At 30.5% G+C, this 13,514-nt stretch overlaps 1 protein-coding gene across 4 annotated transcripts in view; it reads right to left on the bottom strand.

The window, feature by feature from the left end:
• LOC117166944 (GTP-binding protein 2) overlaps positions 1–5,224 on the bottom strand; it is a 41,045-nt gene extending 35,821 nt beyond the window's left edge. For 2 of the 4 annotated variants that reach the window (XM_033351422.1, XM_033351419.1), the window contains exons 1-2: positions 4,948–5,224; positions 4,405–4,814 (exon numbers count right to left, since the gene is read on the bottom strand). The gene's annotated coding sequence lies outside the window, so the exon portion shown is untranslated. The remainder of the gene's footprint in view (positions 1–4,404; positions 4,815–4,947) is intronic. The other 2 variants (XM_033351421.1, XM_033351420.1) reach the window with 1 other exon arrangement.
• Positions 5,225–13,514: the final 8,290 nt, after the last annotated feature.

A 13,514-nucleotide genomic window follows, 5' to 3' on the forward strand; every position in this document is an offset into this window, starting at 1 on the left:
TTCGCTAGTGAGTTGGATCTTCAAGGGTATCAAGAGAGGTAAAGTATTAAAGATATGTATCCATGTTCCTTCACATTATTAAATTTACGATATTAAATTTTGTCCATACAGAGGAAATAGTACTGGATTCTTTAAATTATCCCCTACATATTCATTCATCGCCACTGATGAAATATGTGACACATATTATGATATGTGACTTCAGGAAATGAAAGTTATTAGTATGATTTCATTTCGCAGACACTCCTCTTAAATCCCTAAAAAAACTTGGCACGTTTCGATGAAACCATGGAAGATGAGTTCAATTTTTCGAAAATTCCAAATTTCCCCATGTTAATTCAATGAAATTTTGAAGTGCCCAGTGGCACATATTAACATTCGAATTTTGGAAAAAAAAAATTACGAATTTTTTATCTCCGGAAATGGAAACTTTTGGGGAGGTGTCTTGGCCTCCACAGTGAAAAAAAAATTGCCGTGCATTTTTGGACCACCCTAATATTTATACTTCTATTTCCCAGTCAAAAATTGACGATCGATGCCAGCATAGAGGTAAAACGGCGAGGCTAAGACGGTTGCCAGTTAGATCAAACTTGCTCTATCTTTGACCAAAGAACCTGAATTTTGGATATCTACGGATTTGCTGATTACCTCTACCGAAAACTCCCCAAAAAATTGGGCTCGTCAAATAGGCGGTAAGTCCTAGAGCGTGCTAGACAGTGCAGTAAGACTCTGAAAAAAACGGAAGTAAATCCCCTGGAAGCAAACCAACGACCTCACCAGTGACACATTGCAGCCAAGGCATTGGGGATTGAAATCAGACACCTATGATTGCCATCTCAACTCCTGTCACCAAGGACGAGGCCGAGCTCCAGTTAAAAACTTCAAAGTAAGCAAAATAGAAATAAGTTATACCAGGAAAACCTTCACAAGGTAAATTTGATTGTAAATCCTCTTTATCTATAGAATAGCGGTAACTATTCTTTAGGTGCTAATAAAGCTCTGGTTCCCTCAATAAACCAAGAATCTCACTCTGATCTTGCACGATATCTTAAGTGAAGAGATTAAAAAATATATATATTTTAATATTGTGGACTCGGTAAGGCGAGACGCGACACATTCACCAGACACATTCGTCGATAACTTTAAGTACACAATCTGAATTACACTGCATTTTTTTTAACGGAAAAAATGTCTTTAAATATCTCAGCGAGAACAAATGTGTAGTACAAAAGACATTATTTTTTAATTAATATCTTAGCTCTAACTCTCCCAAAATGGCTCATAAAAATCCTACAACGGTATCTGTAGATTCCGAAACCTCAAGGGAAATCGTCTTGAATCTAGAGATACTAACAAAAGGTGAATTAAGTCTAAAAGAAAAAATTAGTCTCCTAAATACTGAAAAATGCAAAAAGAGCTACATACATTTCGGAAATACTTTGAAACTCTAATATGATTCAGGATATAGAAGACGGATCATCCGAAAGATCGTAGCCAGCGAGTCGAGTTACAAAAATCGCGAGTGAATCACTTGTCAATGCACCGCAAGAGCAACAAAGGTGACGGTTTGAGTTAAGTCAAGTCATTAGAAATGAAAATGAAATTTTTTCATCCGCAAAAGACATATTTCCAACCATTAAACCTCTGCAGGAAAAGAAGATAACGGAACCGAAGATTTCATTAAATCAATAGAAAGGCCGAAAAGATATTAGATAATGCCAAAAGAGCCATTCGTTCCATACCAATAAATGTTTACGATGACTTACAGGAAGCTCGCAGAAAAAATCTAGGAATTGTTGGCTCAGTTGAACTTTTAAGGGAAAAATTAGACCATTTGGTTCCATGAAAAACAAAAAAATAAACAAAGGTCTTCAACATCCATCCAAAAACACAATTCACTAGAAAAAACCTGTCAATTATACCAAAAACCCGCTGTCCCAACTCACAATATGCCGCTATCACTAAAAGTCAAATGAAGTGTCGTTATTGCAAAGGAAATTGCCATACTGAAAATCAGTGTTCAAAAACAAATTCTAACAAGAACCAACATTTTCCCCAAGGCCAGTCGAATACACGACAAAGATATTCCATATCAGTTAACATATACGGAACAAGAACAAGCTGATTACTGGTCGACAGTGCATCCTCAACACATTTGATAAAAGATTAAATGGCACATCCAAAATATCGAACAAAAATATGAAAAAAAGAATTTTGTATAGGAAATGATAAGCATGAAGTTCAAAAGCAAGCAAAATTTAAATTACAGAATAAGGACCATATATTCTACATCGTCCCTAATAAGTTCCCTTCAGCTGAGGATGGAATTATTGGAATCTCTTTCCTACATTCTTACAACTACAGCTTAATAAAGACAACGTTGAAATTAGATAAAAAAAAAAGTTTATCTCCTTCATAATCATGGAATTTATATCCCCAAACGCACCGTAAAGCTTGTTACGCTGCACTGCAATAGGAAAGATTCGAAATCATACAATTAAAATCCCGATTCCAAACGAAAAAGAAGATCCATTAACAATAATTACATTAGATATCCATATCAACGATGTAACGAAGAAACAACTTGAAGAACGAATCCAATACATCACTCAAAATGAATTGATAAAGAGGTTAAAATTACTGTCAGAAAACATAAGACTTCAGCACATTGAAGACGAGTACAGAACACACTGTAAAAAATCAAAAAAATCTATCACTTAGAATGGTAAAATTACCAACAAAAAATTGGCGAAATTTTACTATTCTGATTATAGGGTGAATGCCACTTGTACAGTTTCTGCTTGTGAATTTGTGACTTTCAGAGTAGGTAATAAATTGAGCTACTTTCAGAGTATTGAATTTGTTGACGCTGGTAAAAGTACAAAAACTCTTAAAAATTCCTTTTTCCAACGTAATCTCACGTCTTTAAATTTGATCATTAGTAACGCGACGTACTTGCTCCAGCTCTGAACGTAGTATAAGTACAAGTAATTGTAAAGTTTCAAAGTCAAATTACCATTATTCACATTTCTCATGTAGATGCTAAAGTTAACATGTTGTGAAAAAACACGAATATTTTTGGTTAAAATTCCATCACCTAAAATTCATAATGCATTTGTAATTTTACAGAATCTGTCTGGAAACTTAAATAACCTAAAAGTTAAATTCCATACTGAAGGTGGATATTCGATATTGTCAGTGATGGTTCTTCCAAAGAAAATGGATGCGTCAGGTAAAAATAAACGGCGACATTTTTTTTTGCTTTTAAATTAAGTTCTGACTTTCATCAAATTGCAACGGATACTGATTCAAAAAATATATACTGCGTCCTTGACATCAGAAGGGGATTTAGAATACGTTAGTATGCCATTCGGACTCTAAAATTCTCCCGCCACATTCCAGATAGTGATGAACACCGCAGTACGAGGTTTAATAGTAAAAATGTGTTTGATGTATTTTTTGTATTGACAACTGGTAGATAAATGAACCTGTGGTTTGGTGAATTAATGTAGGTCCACTAGAACTTTATTCCAGCCATGTTTCAACCCGATCAAAAAAAAATTATTAATTTTAGGTCGAAACATTTGACGTATTATACTATATTATATTATATACTGTATTCTATACTGCGTTATACTGTCATTGAAAGCGCCAACAAAATAAAATGTAACGTGCATGCGCGAAGTGTCGTACAAAAGGAACCTGCAGGTGTCCCAACCAAGGAATATTGCATGTTCATAGAGAATTATTTTTTAAACGTAGTTAATGTGAGTATTTTTTAAAACCATGAATGGTTACATTAGATTAATTAAATTCCCTACAAGCAGATATATTTTATTTTTCAAAAATATTTCGACAAAATAATGAAAATTCACTGGAAAGATAACATAAAATTTTACTTTTGATAGCTCTAAAGAGTCCAAAGTGATTTTTGTTCGTATCTAGGAGTAAATAAAAAAAAATATTTTCACTCCGCTCCTGAAGATTTAGAACGATAAAATAAACGCATCAAGGGAAGTCACTATTGGACACATACGCATCCAAATATATATATATATATATATAAGAAATTCTATATATAAAACTAGGAATCGCACGTTTTGTAAGAACGCCAAACATGTTTAACTTTCAATATCTACAAAGATATAGTAAAACGGTTACGCGGATATGTCAGCTATATTTCTTTTGTGCATTGAATTATGTAATGCAGTATATTTATTTACAACGATTTTGCATAATAAATATAAAATACTCTAGTTTACTTATTATTCTAAAGAAATATTCCAAAAAAAAACAACCATTTTTAATACCACATATGTGTATATAGGATTTCAATCCATATTTTCTACTTCTCAAGTTGACAAATAATTTAATTATATAATGATAATAAATACTAATGCATACCATGACCACCAAAGTATCCAAAATCATCCTTTTATTGCGTATAATTAAATAACATCTGGACCAATTTCGTCATCATCGAGTAATCATAATAATTTTCTTGTCATAATATTCTTCCAAAATATTTACATTATTTTATTTTGAAAAAACAATTCTAATGCGTTCTCTCTTTGTCTTGACATATCGTTCTTTCCGAGGAAAAAGTGTCCTACTTCAATATTTGAAAACATTTAGTCACGTGATATTATTTTGACAGGTGCTCCAAACAAACCCGTATTGACAATATTGACAAAAATACGTAAAGTTACTATTCTTTAAACAGTTTCATTAAAACACGAAACGTAGACTCCAAATTTAAAAATACGATGACCTTTATGACTCACAAAATTTAGTTATTTCGTCATACAATCGCACTGTAACAAAAGGGAAAGTGACAGATCGAAGGCATACGCAATTATATTCAGAATGGTTTTTAAGCTCAGATGACATATTCAACATTACATGATGTATTTTTCATTAAGCATATAAATAAGTAAAATAATCTACCTTTAGTTTTCAAGATCCGTTCCAATTTCTTCGCACGAATAAGTAGAATTTAATTTTTGGCTGTGACCCTCAAAACTACCAAAAACACAATAGTACCATATTGCTTTTTCTACTAACTGTGGGCTGGCTCAATGTTTCTGCCTGCTGCGTGCGTGCGTGCAAACATGCAACCTCTATATATGATCATGATCCAACAAAGCATGGTCCTGCCAGGCGCAAGTAAAAAAAAAGTCAACCAATCAGATTCGGCACCCTACGGCACCCGACCTCTCTGACATCATGGATCGAGTGCGGCAGTGGGCTTCCCCTTCCATTCTCGCCAATGCAGTGAGTATGGTGGGGGGCGTCGGTTCACTCGAAGTCACTTCACGTCGAACGTATTTGAGCATCGAATTGGCGGGACCACGGTTCGTTGGATCATGATTTATGATATAGGCATGCAAGCAGATTAGATTGCTCATGCGCATTGCATGCAGTGATACCTTTTCGAATCTTGTCACACTGCGCATGCCTCGAGTGCAGAGCTGCCAAATCGAGCCTGAAACTTACCCCCACCATACCTACCGTTTGAGAGACGCAAAACAGAAGGTGCATGATTACCACTGTGAGTTCGTGTGTAAGCCGAAAATGCACGATTCGACTTCGGTTTTCTGCTGTACGATGATTGTCGATCTGAAAGCTTCGGAAGACTTCGGTGGTGTATATAGTATGAATATTATTACTACTATATATATTATTAATGTTAATATTATAATTATAAAATATAACATTAATTTTAATTAATAGTTGACTAACTTTTAATAGAAATAGTTAAATTTTAACTAAAATAATTAGTTTCATGAAAAAAAATTTGAATAAGAAGATGAATTTCCTTGTAGTAAAAAGATATTAATTTTCAAACCAAAAGAAACAAACAAAAATTCTACAAAATAGTTCAATGTTCAGAAAAGAAATTTTTCAACTAATTTGATAAATTGTCAACCAAAAAAATAACTAAATTTTGAACAAAGCAGTTCCACTTTCAACCAGAAAAATTGAAAACATTAGTTGAAATTCTTTGAAAGTGCTTTAAATTATTGAAATTAATTGAAAATTCCTTGCAATTTTAAAAATACCTTAAAATATTGTAAATCCTTTAAAATCACATACTAAATAATTGAAATCAATTGAAAATTCCTTAGAATCTAGTAAAATGTCCTAAGATGTATCAAATCCTTTAAAATCTCATATTAAATTACTGTAATAAATTGAAAATTCCTTCAAACCTTTTAAAATACTCTCAAATATTTCGAAACCTTCAAAATCTTTTGAAAAATCTTGACATCTTTTAAAGATTTTTAAGGTACTTTGGAGTGTTTTGAAACAATCTTCATATCATTATTAAAATTCTTTGAAATTCCTTTAATTTTTAAAAATGAATTAAAAATTCAGTGAAATCTTTTTAAACATCCTCAAATATTCAAAACCCTTCAAAATCTGTTGAAATCTCTTGAATGTTTTTAAAGCTCTTGAAAATTCCTTGAAATTTAAAAAATACACTGAAATATTTCAAATCCTTTAAAATCTCATATTAAATTACTGTGATCAATTAAAAATTCTTTGGAACCTTTTTAAATACTCTCAAGTATTTTGAAACCTTCAAAATCTTTTCAAACACGTTGACACCTTTTAAAGATTTCTAAAGTCCTTTGGAATTTTTTTAAATAACTCTGCTGAAATTGTTAAAATTCTTTGTAATTCCTTGAAATTATAAAAATAAATTGAAAATTACTTGACATTTTTTAAAACATTCACAAATACTAAAATTTTTTTGAAATTTCTTGACATTTTTTTAAGCTTTTGAAAATTCCTTGAAATTTTGAAAATTCCTTGAAATATTTCACATCCTTCAAAATATCATATTAAATTACTGTAATCAATGGAAATTCCTTAGAATCTTTCGAATTCTCTCAAATTTTTCAAATCCTTCAAAATCTTTTGAAATGCCTCGGACTTTTTTTTAGGATTTCTAAATTACTTTGGAATTTTAAAAAATAAGCCTTCTAAACATTTTTTAATTCTCTGAAATTCCTGTTAATAGTAAAAATAAATTGAAAGTTCTAAGACATCTTTTAAAAAATCCTCAAATATTTAAAATCCTTACAAATCTTTTGAAATTCATTTTTATAATTTAAAGGAATTTCAACGAATTAAAAAAATTGTAGTAGGGTTGTTTAAAAAAACTCCAAAGTACCTTAATAATATTTAAAGGATATGGAGGGTTCTCAAAAGATTTCAAAGGATTTTCAATATTTTAGTATCTTTTAAACCATTACAAGGAATTTTCAAATAAATTCAAATATTCAAAGCAATTTCAAATAATTTTAACTATTTTTTTTTTCAACGTTTCTGGTGTTTCAAATCCTTTGAAATCTCATACTAAATTATTAAAATCATTTAAAAATTACTTTAAATCTATTAAAATATCCTAAAATATATCAAATCCTTTAAAATCTCATATTAAATTTCTGTAATCAATTGCAATTCCCTTGGCATCTTTTAAAACTTCCTCAAATATCTGACATTTTATAATCAGAATTTTGTAAAGCCCAAAGTTTCTAAAGCATGAAGTTTTATAAATTTCAATCTGAAATTTTAAAAAATTTCAAGATTTGTAAGGATTTTAAATATTTGAGGAAGTTTTAAAAGATACCAAGGAATTTTCAATTGATTACAGAAATTCAATATGAGATTTTAAAAGATTTGATCTATTTTAGGATATTTTAATAGATTTAAAGTAATTTTTAAATGATTTTAATAATTTAGTATGAGATTTTAAAGGATTTGAAACACCAGAAGAGTTAAAAAAAATAGTTAAAATTATTTGAAATTGCTTTGAATTATTGAAATTATTTGAAAATTCCTTGTAATTTTTTAAAAGACCCTAAACTATTGAAAATCCATTGAAATCTTTTGAGAACCCTCGACATTTTTTAAATATCATTAAGGTACTTTGAAGTTTTTTTAAACAACCCTGCTACCATTTTTTTAATTCGATGAAATTCCTTTAAATTATAAAAATGAATTGAAAATTCATTGAAAATATTTTTAAACATTCTAAAATATTTAAAATCCTTTAAAATCTCTTGAAATCTCTTGAAAATTCCTTGAAAATTTAAAAACACCCTAAACAAAAACATATAAACATATATATATTTTTTTATAATTTTATAATTATATACAAAAATCGTTTTAGAAATAGTTAAATTTTAACTCGAGTTATTTCTATTAAAACTTTAATTTAATAGTTTAACTAATGTACAAACAGTTAAATTTTTAATGTTTAAAAATTTTCTAAATTTCAGTCTGAAATAATTTCATTTAGAGATTGTCCAATTGAAAACCATACATTTAAATTTTGAACGCATTTAATTAATTTATTATTATTAATTTTTTATAAATAATCTTCCAAGTTTACAATTTTAAATGTGAAGATTTGAATCCTATCGAGTTGAAAATTATTCTTATGAAATAGTTGAAAATTAAATTTCTGAAGTTTTGAATTTTTATTGATTCCATCTTCAAAACTCTAATCTACAAAGATTTCAATATTTAACGTTTTGAAACTCTTCTTTTTTTTAATTTCAATCTGAAGCTTTACAAAATTTCAAAAGATTTCAAAAGATTTGTAAGGATTTTAAATATTTGAGGATTTTTTAAAAGATGTCTTAGAATTTTCAATTTATTTGTACTATTTACAGGAATTTCAAAGAATTAAAAATGTTTAGAAGGCTTATTTTTAAAAATTCCAAAGGACTTTAGAAATCTTTCAAAGATGTCAGGGTGTTTGAAAAGATTTTGAAGGTTTTAAAATACGTGAGAGTATTTAAAAAGGTTCCAAAGAATTTTTAATTGATCACAGTAACTTAATATGAGATTTTAAAGGATTTGAAATATTTCAGTGTATTTTTGAAATTTCAAGCAATTTTCAAGAGCTTTAAAAAAATTCAAGAGATTTCAACAGATTTTTAAGGATTTGGAATATTTGAGGATGTTTAAAAAGATTTCACTGAATTTTTAATTCATTTTTAAAAATTAAAGGAATTTCAAAGAATTTTAATAATGATATGAAGTTTGTTTCAAAACACTCCAAAATACCTTAAAAATCTTTAAAAGATGTCAAGATTTTTCAAAAGATTTTGAAGGTTTCGAAATATTTGAGAGTATTTTAAAAGGTTTCAAGGAATTTTCAATTTATTACAGTAATTTAATATGAGATTTTAAAGGATTTGATACATCTTAGGACATTTTACTAGATTCTAAGTAATTTTCAATTGATTTCAAGTATTTAGTATGTGATTTTAAAGGATTTAAACTATTTTAAGGTATTTTTAAAATTGCAAAAAACTTTCAATTAATTTCAATAATTTAAAGCACTTTCAAAAAATTCTAACTAATTTTTTCAATTTTTCTGGTTGAAAGTGAAACTGCTTTGTTAAAAATTTAGTTATTTTTTTGATTGACAATTTATCAAATTAGTTGAAAATTTCTTTTCTGAAAATTGAACTATTTTGTAGATTTTTTGTTTGTTTCTTTTTGTTTAAAAATTAGTTTCTTTTAACTACAAGGAAATTCATCTTCTTATTCAAATTTTTTTTCAGAAAACTAATTATTTTAGTTAAAAGTTTAACTATTTCTATTAAAGGTTAGTCAGCTATTAATTAAAATTAATGTTATATTTTATAATTATAATATTAACATTAATAATATATATAGTAGTAATAATATTCATACTATATACACCTGAAAAGCATAACCTCAAAATCGACTCATGCATGAAATGAACAATCACGCGAAACATTAAATTCGCCAATTTACGTACTTGTATTTTCTATTTATTTATTAATAAATTCATAAAATAAAATACGATGCACGGTTGAGGTTATTGTTTTATGTGTTGATTTAAACAAATGAGCTATCCCTCGAGTGCGCGGGTTAATAGCTTGTGGTTTTATTTATTTCAATACATTTATAGTTGTAATCATTTCTTTCAAAGGATCTGTGTTTGAGTAATTTTAAAAACCACGTCGAATTCGGCGAACAAGCAATAAAAATGGCGCAATCCGGCTAGGATGCCACACTGTCAAAGATATTATTGTCTAGATGCGGCACCTCACTAGCGAACTTATAATAAGTTCCAAAAACTAAAAAATACCATTGGTTAGATAGAGACAGAGATGCATCCATATTTTTTTAACTAATAGCATTTTTAGTTCTTGGAATTTATTATTGGTTCCCTAGTGAGGAGCCGCATCAAGGCTTATAATATCTTCGACACTGTGACCAACTATGAACTAGATGTAATAAATCATTGCGGCTTATGGACAAATGTTTGATATTTTGTTTTTTAAAGATCAGACGCAATGAAAACTAAAGTAGTTTCTGTAAAATACGCACAAAATGGATTCAAAATATAATAAAAAGATTTCAGTTTCATGAGTACAGGCATATTTAAATTTTCGTAAATTGAATAAGTGATATCTTATATCCTGGATTAGAGATTTTGTTCAGTGTTGTTACTCTTTAGCAGACAACTCTCGATGTTTTTCTCGTGTTGATGCCGGTTCTTAAAGAGAGCACGAGTTAAAATTCACTGGAAAGATAACGTAAAATTTTACTTTTGATAGCTGTAAAGTGATTTCCCTTCATATCTAGGAGTAAACTCCTACAGGTTTACGTGAAAATAGATATGTTAATTAAAACATGATTTCAAGCGGTAACTGCTGAAATTATATTTAAGCCCAAAACTATCCTTTCATGTTTATCGTGTACACGAATTACATTCAAATGGATCAGGATTCATAGGATCCGTGACAAAAAGCCCAAACGACAAAGTGCCCGCCCACTGAGAGTCGCGCTCCGTGAAAAAGGCCCGCTAATCAGAGAGCGTCTCGCTTCATTGCGATCGATGTATGTACCCAGATAACAATTCGTGCGCGCATGACATGCATTCCAAAATTCACTATGTTCGCCCACATTTTTTGATTGTAATTGAAGTGCGTGCACAAGGTGTGGCATAACGCGAGCATGTTTACAAACATCCTGTGACGAAATTTTGCGGCGCGTACATGCGCACAACATTGCAACGCATCGGTGTGTACCGGTTCTAGTTTTGTGTGAATCACGAAGTACTAAAAGGAGACCGCACGCCATGTATTTCGACTGGCGCCAGCCCGCGATCGCCTGTCCTTGGAGTTTTATATCTTCCCAGATTAAAGCTTCCCTTCAGTCAAAATATAAAATTATAAATTGTCGTCTGCTTTAGAGTATCGAGTGTGTTCATAGGTTAAGTTGGGTTATGTCAAGTGTCAGTTGGTGTTACGAACGCAGTGATAACGCTTGTATTATTTATACAACTATATGAGTAATGCTAATAAAACAAGATGAGAAATATAAAAACAATAGAACGCAAGTATAGATATTAAGTATTTTGCGTCTAATACCTCTCCTTCTGTGCCCTACTACCCGAATCACAGCCCTTATAAAAACAACGCGATATTATTGTATCACTCATTATATAGGTTTTCAGCACTGACACTTTGCGCAACCATTTTTTTCCTCTAAACACAAACAGTTTGCAATTGCACAACGGCATTAATAGGTGATATTTATATCGGTACCAAATTTACATCACATGTTCTCATAGTTCCTAGTTTCCGCACGTAGTGCTATCATCTGGGAAGGAATGAAAATTTTAAGATAGTCCATCGCGATTGTGGGCTTTTTTCACCATCCCCGCTATGGGCGTGCTATTTTGTTAATAAATTCCGATACATTTATTTAATTCAACCTTCTTATTTACCTCCTTTACCAGAAATAAATAATTTTAGGATAGTCTGTCCACGCGCACTGAGTGTTTGCTGCATGGACGCACGCGCGTGCCTCGCATATGCGCCTCCATGGATGGCGCATCTAAGTGCTGATCGGCACGCACGACGGGCGGATTAATATGCACACATGCCTCCACAGTGCGCACCAATTGTTATCTGAGTAGTAGTGAGCTTCGCTAGATGTTGTCATATTTGAAGTTTCTAGTCCAGCAAATTTTGGTGTCAATATGGAACTTTATGTTTCGATCATATTTTTTGTTATTTTTTAAACAAAGTACAATACTTTACTATTTTATCAAAAAATCAGGAATATTAAGGGAGGAGTAGGGTATAGCGGGAGAAAAAAACAATTTTTTGGATTTTTTTTCCAGAGATATGGTTAAAGTGAATTTATTGTCATATGTTACACATCACAAAGCATCATTTGGAGAATATTTTGTCAAATTTTGGTTGAAAATTATTAAAAAATAAGCCGGTGCCGGAACATTGTCGAGGAAGGCTTTTCAAAAAGATGTTTTGCGTTGTCAACTGTAGCTCATTGAACAAATTATCGGCAATCAAAAAGTAAATTAATTTTGTTAAAACATAAGATTTCCTTACCCCGCCTTATGTCTTTTTTTTTTAATTTTAAATTTTTGGTTCTAAGTCTGTTATAATACTTTAAGAACGCGCGCGGTAAAAATTTCGCCGCATGACGTCACTTCTCGCACTTGGCCCTACTTCAACATGAAATCCAATAGGGAAAGTATAAAAAATAGAACAATGTGAACATTTAGCAAGTTTAAAGATTGTTTCACTCCAAAATTAATTATATTTGTTAGTACAAACATTTATAGAGTGTTAGTTACATGTATACAAGAATGGATAGAGTGAAACAAACTGCGAAATAATTATTTTTCAATTTAAGTAATTTTCAGGAACAAGTGAAATTGATTTAATTTTATAGACTAATAATTACCCTAAATTGTTTTAAATATATCGAATTTTGTTTATAAATTAGTCTTATTCACAATTTGTTGAAGGAAAATAAATAAATATATATAACACCTCGAAATGCTAAATCTTCCCGAGCGCGGCGCTAGATTGACACGATTATGGATGGCCGCCGTCATGGTTTCGTGTAAATCTAACTTCAAGGCTTAAAGAAATATACAAAATTCTTAAATCGTTGAATTAATTTCTTTGAGCCATGCCAAGATTATTGGAATATAAAAACTGCTACATTTAAGTGAAAGTTTGGTACCAGTGCGATAATGCGTAAATATACACGATTTAAAACTGGTAACTTATATACTTACTTTTCATATCAACATATAATGTAACTTACCTCGTCCATTGCATGATCGGAGAGATTAAATGTTTCGCGATGAATCAAATTCTTAAAATCTGATTTTACATAAATAATAATTTATCTATTAAAATCAAATATCACAATCCTTAATATGTAATACAAAATGTGTTAATGTCAACTATGTAAACATAGGCAGCTACCATTTTATCCCCGTGCCACATTAGCCCCATACACGGGAACGAAAAGTATTGGAACTATGTCCATACGACGAAAATTGGCTCTTTTTCGGTTACACTACTTTGGGCTCCTTATGTCTATTCTCCACGGTAAAAATCATGAAGAATAGATATAAGGAGATTAGGGTTACCAGATGCTCCGAGGCGAAAAAGCGGACATTCCTCGATCAC

The sequence above is a fragment of the Belonocnema kinseyi genome, chromosome 2 (genome assembly GCF_010883055.1).
Source record: "Belonocnema kinseyi isolate 2016_QV_RU_SX_M_011 chromosome 2, B_treatae_v1, whole genome shotgun sequence".
Lineage (NCBI taxonomy): Eukaryota > Metazoa > Arthropoda > Insecta > Hymenoptera > Cynipidae > Belonocnema > Belonocnema kinseyi.